This window comes from Miscanthus floridulus, chromosome 13 (assembly GCF_019320115.1).
Source record: "Miscanthus floridulus cultivar M001 chromosome 13, ASM1932011v1, whole genome shotgun sequence".
Classification (NCBI taxonomy): domain Eukaryota; kingdom Viridiplantae; phylum Streptophyta; class Magnoliopsida; order Poales; family Poaceae; genus Miscanthus; species Miscanthus floridulus.
The window spans coordinates 2,220,742-2,230,795 of NC_089592.1; the positions used below are offsets into that span (position 1 = coordinate 2,220,742).

The 10,054-nt window shown below is 42.6% G+C and overlaps 1 pseudogene; it reads left to right on the forward strand.

Annotated features, from left to right (window-relative positions):
• Positions 1–1,515: 1,515 nt before the first annotated feature.
• Positions 1,516–8,850, forward strand: LOC136501984 (PR5-like receptor kinase; annotated as a pseudogene).
• The last annotated feature ends 1,204 nt before the right edge of the window (positions 8,851–10,054 follow it).

Sequence of the window (10,054 nt, forward strand, 5' to 3'; positions counted from 1 at the left end):
TGGGAAGATCCTGCTGGTTCAATTCCAAGACCCTCTGTCTTTAGCCGATTGAATAATTGTCAATCGAGCTCTAGCGGTACAAGTCAAGATCGTGTGATTACCTCTAGGACTTTGACTCCACAAGAGTCGGGAAAGGCACCAATGCAGCAAGTTTATGTGCCTAAGAAGGTTGGGATTCCCGTCGTTCCCCCACCAAGAGCTAGGCCTCAATCGGTTATCACAATCGGCTCCATGGAAGCTCCCATCACTAATCATGATGGGCCGATTGTAATCAAAGAAATTCTGGCATCTAAGCAAGGCGAAGATCCTAAAGATGTTTTTGGAATTGAAGAGAAGAAACACGTCGAAGGAGATTCCAAGTACCGGCAACCCGTGTGGTGTCCTCGTGGGTTGAATAAAACTCAACGGCGCAAATTGCAGCGTGCCCAACATAAGCAACAGAAGAGGGAGAAGCTTGCCAAGATGGAGAATGAAATCCTCAACCCCGTACAGGTCGAAATCCCTCCAGAAGTTCGAAACGCCACTACTGCTACCGGCCAGTCGGCTAAGTCGACTCTAGAGTCGGCTAAGCGAACTCCTGTGTTGAGCCAATCAGCTAAGCCGACTCCTGAGTCGGCTAAGCCGACTTTGCCTGCCCTTACTGCTTCAGAAGGTCCAGAGTCAACTAAGTCGGCTTCCGAGTCAGCTGAGCTGATTCCTATTGTCCCGGGTGCCTCTGAGGTATCCTCTGATGATTTCGCTACTACTGTTGCTGCTCTGGTTGGCATGGAGGTTCCTGAGGTTCCCGACGAGGAGATGGTTGACTATGAGCCTACTCCAGAGAGAGTGGAGGTCAATGTAGTTGTTTTATCTGCTGATTACTACATCGTGGCAGATGACTCCACGGCAGTAGAATTTAATTTTGCAACAGAAAGCGCCGTATTTCAGAAACCAGATGACTCCATCAACCATCTCAAGCCTCTACATGTGAAGGGTTATATCAATGGCACACCGGTCCATAGCATGTTAGTGGACAGTGGGGCGATAGTGAACTTGATGCCGTATCCGCTTTATAAGAAGCTCGGTGGCACTGATGAGGAGCTGATCAAGACCAACATGACGATCAGTGGTGTTGGAGGAGGTGCTCCCATTCCAGCCAGAGGAGTTGCTAACATGGAGCTCACCATTAGAAGCAAGACTTTGGCCACGGCGTTCTTCGTCACCGACGTGCAAGGTAGCTATAACTTGATACTTGGGCGTGATTGGATCCATGCCAATCGTTGCGTGCCATCTAGCTTGCACCAATTTCTCATCCAATGGGTGGGAGATGCTGTTGAGGTCGTGCATTCAGATTCATCGGCTGATGTTGCTGCAGCCGATACTCCTACACTCGGGGGGGCATGATGCTATTGCTTGCTTATCTGGTAAAGATCTTTCTAGTTTTGAATTTATTAGTGTTACCAAGCAAGGTTTTGTTCCTGTGTCCTTGAAGCCGATTGATAATCGGCTCAATATCATCATGTAATCATTATTGTAATGGATGCTAACATTGAATGGTTAAAACATCGTGTTGAACAGTATCGGGCTAATAAGACCGATGCCTGTGAGGCTATTGATGATTTTGATGAGCTCGATAAGTTGGGCCAAGGTTTTACGTCGGCCGACCCTTTGGAACAAGTTGATATTGGGGATGGCTCTGTGCCCCGGCCGACGTTTATTAATCAAAATTTGGAAGCCGATTACAAAGTTGAGTTAATCGCGCTTCTCAAGGAATATGTTGATTGTTTTGCATGGGATTATACAAAGATGCCTGGATTGAGCCGAGAGCTTGTTGAGCATCGGCTCCCTATTAAGAAAGGATTAAGGCCTTTCAAGCAAAAACCCCGTCGATTTAATTCTACAATTTATGATAGGATTAAAGAAGAGATTAATCGGCTACTGGAAGCGGGGTTTATACAACCATGTAGGTATGCGGAGTGGGTCTCTAATATTATGCCTGTTGAGAAGAAGGATTCTGGGAAGATCAGAGTATGTATTGATTTTAGAGATCTGAATAGAGCTACTCCAAAAGATAAGTATCCTATGCCTATAGCCGATATGCTTATCAATGATGCTTCAGGACACCGGGTTATTAGCTTTTTTGATGGTAATGCCGGTTATAATCAGATTTTCATGGCCGAGGAAGATATGTCTAAGATGGCCTTTATATGTCCTGGGTTTGTTGGTCTTTTTGAGTGGGTTGTGATGACATTTGGGCTAAAGAATGCAGGTGCTACTTATCAAAAAGCTATGAATTTGATTTTCCATGATTTAATTGGGGTGATTATGGAGGTGTACATTGAGGAAAAAGTCTACTCCACCCCCTCAACTATGGGAGGTGGTCTACATAACCCCCTCAATTATGAAACCGTCTGTTTTACCCCCTAAACTTTCCAAAACCGTCTATTCTACCCCCTGAGTGGTTTTCAACGGCGGTTTGCTACAGTAACATCGGGTCTGCTACAGTACCAGCAGGTTGCTGCAGTACAGGTGTTTTGAATTTCCTTTTTTTGTTTATTTTCGGTGAATTTTTGAAAAATCATAGAAAAATCATAAAATAAAAAATCTAATTTTATTGGACTCCACATGAGTAGATCTACACAGTGAATATATAATACGGTATATTTTAGTACAAATTTTTTTTGTAGCTTTAAATTAATTGGAAAATCCAATTTTATCTGTAATTAATTAGAATTTATCTATAACTAAGTTATACATAGTCTAATGAGTATGAAATTTTTACTATAGTTCAAGCATACAATAATTAGCGTGCCATAAAAATTTCACCATAATTGGACCATAGAAGCAGCAGCTATGAATTATTCCAATTAATTACAGACAAAATTAGATTTTTCAATTAATCTAAGGCTACAAAAAAAATTGTACTAAAGCATATCGTATTATATATTCACTGTGTAGATCTACTCATATGGAGTCCAATAAAATTAGATTTTTCATTTTATGATTTTTCTATGATTTTTCAAAAATTCATCAAAAATAAATTAAAAAAAAAGAAAATTCAAAACACCAGCACTGTAGCAACCCGGTGTTACTACAGCAGACCCGCTGTTACTGTAGCAAACCCGCCGCTGAAAACCGCCCAGGGGTAGAATAGACGGTTTTGGAAAGTTCAGGGGGTAAAACAGACGATTTCATAGTTGAGGGGGTTATGTACACCACTTCCCATAGTTGAGGGGGTGGAGTAGACTTTTTTCGTACATTGACGATATTGTGATCAAATCGGCCGCCCATAAATTTCATTTGGCCGATTTGCGTCTTGCTTTTGAGAGGATGCGTCGTTATGGATTGAAGATGAACCCACTCAAATATGCTTTTGGGGTATCGGTTGGAAAGTTTTTAGGCTTCATAATTCATGATAAGGGCATAGAGGTTGATCCCAAGAGGATAGAGAAGATCAAGAAAGTTAAGGCACCTACGTGCAAGAAGGACTTGCAAAAGTTCTTGGGAAAAATGAACTACTTGAGAAGATTTATTGCTAACTTGTCTGGGAACCCCTATATTGAAGCTGAAGGATGAATCTGAATTCACTTGGGGGGGGGGGGGGGCAAAACAACAAGAGGCATTTAAAAAGATAAAGGAATATTTGTCAACACCACCGGTTCTTCATGCACCTAGGAGAGGAGTTCCTTTCAAGTTATATATTGCTGTCGAAGAGAAGGTAATCGGGGTTGTTTTGACTCAAGAAGATGAAGGTAAAGAATATGTGATTGCTTATCTTGGTCGCCGTCTTTTTTATCTCGAGACAAGGTATGCCCATATAGAAAAATTATGCTTATCACTGTACTATGCTTGTGCTAAGATGAGACATTATCTTTTGTCTAGTACATGTGTTGTTGCTTGCCAGGCCGATGTGATAAAGCACATGTTATATCGGCCAATTCTTCATGGAAGGATAGACAAATAGGCATACGCACTAATAGAATATGACTTGACTTTTGAACCATTGAAAACATTAAGAGGTCAAGTTCTTGCTGATTTTATTGTTGAGCATGGTATTGATTTAGATGATGAAGTCAATTACCTTACTTTTACTCCATGGAAATTATACTTTGATGGATCGGTTTGTAAAGATGGCCAAGGTGTTGGTATTATTCTTATTTCCCCTAATGGTGCTGAAATTGGAATGTCAAGCCGATTAGATTTCTCTTGTACCAACAATCAAACCGAATATGAAGCTCTATTATTCGGGTTGATCATGTTGCGGTCTATGGAAGTAAAACATGTTGAAGCTTATGGTGATTCTTTGCTAGTAGTACAGCAAGTTGCTAGTGAATTTCAATGTTTAGAAGGATCACTAAGAGCTTGTCTTGATGCTTGCCTTGATGTTATTGATTATTTTGCCGAATTTTAAATTCAGCATATTACGAGGCATGAAAATCAAAAGGCCAACATGTTAGCTCAGCAAGCATCTGGCTATGATGTCAATGGATATAATTTCCATATTCAAGAACAGCCGATGCATGAAGATTTCAATTTTTCCTGTGTAGGTAAAGATCAGTCGGCTCAGCCAACTAACCAAGTTGGCTCAGCCGACTACTCTTCTGCTGTGGCCAAGTCGGCTAAACCAACTGCCCTAGTTGGCCAAGCCGACACCTCTAAATCGGCTAAGCCTACCGGCCTAGTTGGTTCAGCCGACTCCCCTGTGACCAACCTGGTCAATTCGCTTGAGAAGATATCAAATCGACCCGATATAACTTCTAGTGATGTTGGGGCCAATTTAGAAGATTGGAGGACTCCCTTGTTGAGATATCTACGTGATCCAAGTGCCAAAATTGATAAAAGTGTTCGACGGAGCGCTTTCAAATATGTATTGCATAATGATGAGCTCTATCGAAGAACCGCCGAAGATTTGCTGCTTAAGTGCTTGGGATCAGATCAGGCAAGAGTGGCTATGGGAGAAATCCATGAAGGCATCCGTGGTACGCATCAATTGGCCCCAAAGATGAAGTGGTTATTGCATAGAGCCGGTTTCTATTGGCCTACTATGATGGCCGATTGTTTTCGCTACTATAAAGGTTGCGAAGAGTGCTAGAAGTTTGGAAATATTCAGCTTGTGCCTACTGCTGTGCTTCATCCTATCATCAAACCATGGCCTTTTTGTGGTTGGGGGTTAGACTTCATTGGTCAAATATATCCCTCATCTTCGAAGGGACACCAATTTATGTTAGTTGCTACAGATTACTTTACTAAGTGGACCGAGGGAGTTCCTTTGAAGAATATGACACACAACCAAGTAATTAAGTTCATTACTGAGCATATTATTCATAGATTCGGCATCCCTCAAACATTAACTACAGATCAAAGGACATCATTTGTGTCTAAAGAGGTGAGGGAATTTGCCGAATTATATAAGATCAAGTTACTCAATTCATCTCCATACTATGCTCAAGCCAATGACCAAGCTGAGTCTAGTAATAAGACTTTGATCAAGCTCATCAAAAAGAAAATTGAGGAGAATCCAAGGAGATGGCATGAAGTTTTGTCTAAGGCTCTATGGGCACATCACATTTCAAGGCATGGTGCTACAAAGGTTACTCCTTTTGAGTTAGTATATGGCCAAGAGGCTGTGTTGCCTGTCGAAGTGAATTTAGATGCATACAGGCTTGCTAAACAAAATGATTTATCAGCTGTTGTGTATCATGATTTGATGATGGATAATATCGATGAGGTGACTGATGTGAGATTAAAAGCTCTCAAAGAAATAGAGAAAGATAAAGCTCGAGTTGCCAAAGCGTACAACAAGAAAGTCAGGAGCAAATCCTTCCAAGTGGGATAATTGGTGTGGAAAACCATACTACCAATTGGATCGAAGAGCAGTCAGTTTGGCAAGTGGTCACCAAATTGGAAAGGTCCTTACAAAGTGGTCAAAGTTATATTCGGAAATTCATATGTGCTAGAGACATTGCAAGGTGAACGTCTCACAAGAGCAATCAACGGGAGGTACTTGAAAAGGTACTTTCCAAGTGTTTGGCAAGAAGCCTAAGTGCTCACCAAACAATGGCCGATAAATGTATCGCCCTTAGAAAAAATAGCCGATGTATACATCATCCTTAGCCGCTGAGCAGCCGATGAGATGGGAATCGTCGCTGTTTGGTTTTAATTTATTTGATTAAGTGTTTTTAGGTTTATGCATCATTCACCTGAAAACAGGGGGGCATATGTTGACAACCAAAAATGTTCATTTTGTGAAGTTGTCAAAATGTGAAACGGACTTCACCATTGCGTTCCTCTCGTCGAGACGGTCAAGAAACATATATGGAATGTCTAATTTGGAGTCCGGATGAAGAAGTTATGCCCTCGGAAAGATGCCTCGTCGTCGGCAGTTCCGACCCAAGTCGGGACTTCCGACTGTCGGAAGTTCCGACATGTGTCGGGACTTTAAAAACTTTTATTTGCCGAGGGTCGGCCCTCGGCAAACAAATTCAAAAAAAAAATCATTTCTTTGCCGAGGGTCGGCCCTCGGCAAAGAAACCGCCTACGGCGCCGGCATCTGACGGCGTCTTTTCTTTGCCGAGGGCGATCCTGGCCCTCGGCAAAGGCTTTGCCGAGTTCCCGATAAAGGGCCCTCGGCAAAGACCCCTTCGCCGTCTAAAATTCCCCGAGGGGTCTTTGCCGAGGGCAGCCCTCGGCAAAGCCTTTTGCCGAGGGTTTCTAGTCCTTTGCCGAGGGCCAGAGGCCCTCGGCAAAGCATGCGCCTCCAGTAGTGAAGGATCAGAATATGTAAGAATCCCTAGCTTGTATACGTGCTTTGAAGATTCTTTTTTATTGATATAAGACCAACAGAAATATGCTTAGGAACTATATTTACTCTCCTTGTTTACACTAATTTGCTAGACCGGCTGGTCAAGCAATCTAGGTGGCACCCTCGCGGCCGGGTTCGATCCCCCACGGGGGCGAATTGCAGTGCTAGAGGTAAAAAAAAACCCTCGTCTGCCCCGCGTTACTCAAAGCACATGTTTGTGGCACCGGCCCACTCACAGGGTAACGAGCCCCTGTGTGCGCGTGGGGTACGAGGTTCGGAGGTTTCTTGAACTAGGTGAGAAGTCCTCTATAATAATACGAAATGCTCGTCGGGGGGGGGGGGGTGCGCTAGCTATCCCCCATAGTTTGAGTTTTTTTATTTCCCTAAATGTGTACTGTGATTATACTAATATTTGATAATAGTTCCTCAAACAAAAACTCCATTGATATACCTATATCATGGCCATTGCTAAGAATTTTTTAACATAAGGAACTACGATCTTGTGTAAAAACCCAAAAGAAGAAGCACATGGGCCATTTTTTCTGATAGTGGAATACTCCCTCCATTCTAAATTATAAGACGTTTTGGCTTTTCTGGATATATTGCTTTAGCTATGTATCTAACATAATGTGTGTGTGGTGTGGTGTGGTGTGTGTGTGTGTGTATATATATATATATATATATAGATTATATATATATATATATATATATTATATATAAAGAAGACAAAACATCTTATAATTTAGAAGGGAAAGAGTACTTTATTGAAAATTTAAAGGAAAAATACATCAAGTGGATTACAAATTCGTAGAAGGAACAAACATTGAACCCATGTGTTTTTGTTTGAGTTCTGGTCACTAAAGGAGTTTCTCCTTTGTTTTAGAACAGCAGGCAGCTCTCTGGCATGACTGTTCCTTTAAATAAATAATGTTTGGCATTTTGCAGCATAATCTCACATAGATAATTTTATTTAATGTCTATTTTAGATATTTTAGCAGGCACCTCAGGTCTATCTGGGCTGTTGTTTAATCGCTCTCATAGTATTGATGTGGTATAAGAGATGTTATGGCATGATACCATGTTACAAATGGCCAAGAAATTCACCAAGGCTTGAATCTTTTTTGCGGAAGCAGGAACTTACACCCAAAAGGTTACACTTATTCGGAAGTGAAAAGAATGACCAAGTCTTTGCTCACAAGCTTGGCCAAGGTGGCTATGGTGCTGTTTACAGAGGCAACATGCCTGATGGTCGGAGATAGCTGTTAAGATGCTGAAGGGCATTGAGGGCGATGGTGAGGAATTCATGAACGAGGTGGCCAGCATTAGTAGAACATCTCATGTCAACATTGTTACTCTGGTAGGGTATTGCCTTCAAGGTTCAAAAAAAGCTCTCCTCTACGAGTACATGCCCAATGGTTCCCTTGAAAGATACACTTTTGTCAACAATTCTACCGAAGGAGAAGATGCTTTAAGTTGGAATAAATTGTTCAATATTGTCATAGGAATTGCACGAGGATTGGAGTACCTCCACACAGGATGCAACACCCGCATTGTGCATTTCGATATCAAACCACACAACATTCTGCTAGATCTGGATTTCTGTCCAAAAATATCAGATTTTGGATTAGCTAAGCTGAGCCGACAAAGGAGAGTTGAATCTCCATTGCCGGGGCAAGAGGCACGATAGGATACATAGCACCTGAAGTGTTCTCAAGAAACTACGGACCAGTGGGCAGCAAGGCTGACGTGTACAGTTATGGCATGGTGGTCCTTGAGATGGTGGGAGCAAGGAAGAAAATCAATGTGAGTACAGACGACAGCAGCAGCAAGTATTTTCCCGCAATGGCTGTATGAAAACTTGGATCAGTTCTGTGGCTCCACAGCTAGCGAGATCAGCAGCAGCAGCGACAATATGGAAGTGCTGGTGAGGTAGATGATCATAGTTGGCTTTGTGGTGCATACAGTCCAAACCCGCCGATCGGCCTTCCATGGGCGAAGTGCTGGAGATGTTGGAAAGCAACGCTGCTGACCTGAAGTTGCCACCTAAGGCCTTTTGGACTGGTTATTAAACCCGACCTGTAAACTTTTGCACTCTTTTTTTTTACGATAGCATATTGCATTGTTTTAGTGAGTACTTACTGGGATTTTAGCAAATTTTGGCCGGAATGCACACTCCACAACATTTTTTGCTCTTTCAAAAGGATGAAATCAAAATTTGGGGCTTAATTAATTCTCTGTAATGGAAAGACAAAAAAAAAACAGAGTGGATCGGAGTCCACCAGTATAGAGTGTTGATAATGTCCAAGTCAGAACCCGTGACCATGACCAGTGACGGCTAAACAAGTAAATAGGGGTGTGTTTGGTTTTAGAGCGAAATTGGATGGGATATGGTCGCTCTTAAATTTTGGGATAGATTTGTCCATTATTTTTATTTGGTTGGATGGATAAAACGAGCGATTGTTTTATCCAGTTGGATGGACGACAGTGAATGAGAATAGAATAGTTAAATAATTATACCTATTATTTAAAAATAACAACTATCTGTTCACTAATAATTGCAGTACTAAAGAAAGTGTTATGGCAGCACCCTTACCACCGCCAGTTGGAGGGACGGCGGGGCGCATTGACCCGAGGAACCGACCATAAGTATATTCATCGCCGGGTGACCGTAGGATCCAGAAATGATCTCCGGGTCCGCTTCGACACCAGATTATATGTCGAGCCGACTGCGATAGTAATTTTGACTATCGGCCCTAAAGGGCCACTGATGCACCGGAGGTCAACAACCTTCATGATTGTTCACTCTCCAAACTTCCAACGCCCTTTTCATAACCATTAATTCCGCAGGGAGAAGCCGAAGAGGCTCTCCCAATGCTCTACATATTATTCACCCCATCTGCCCTGAAACCATCTCTCTTCTTTCTTCATCACCACTTTCTTCCAACTTCAACCATGAATGGCTTCAAGCAACCAACAACGACTCCTCCAAGAAGGAGGAAGAAGTTGAGCGCTGGTGGAGCACTAGCGACGAGGGCTCCAACGCCAAGAGCTACTACTACAGATTGAGCGATCAGCATCACTAGTTTCACTGCCGTAGAAGACAGCAGTGCGATGCTTCCACCGGCACAGAATTTCACCGTCGTATGAAAAGCCGAGCCGACTGGGATATGCGTTATACATGGCCGCCAGCCCTCCACGACCGTTTGGTCTACCGGCGGTAAATTCAGCATGAGTGTTCAACGCCCCAACTTCCAACGCTGTCACATCAACTTC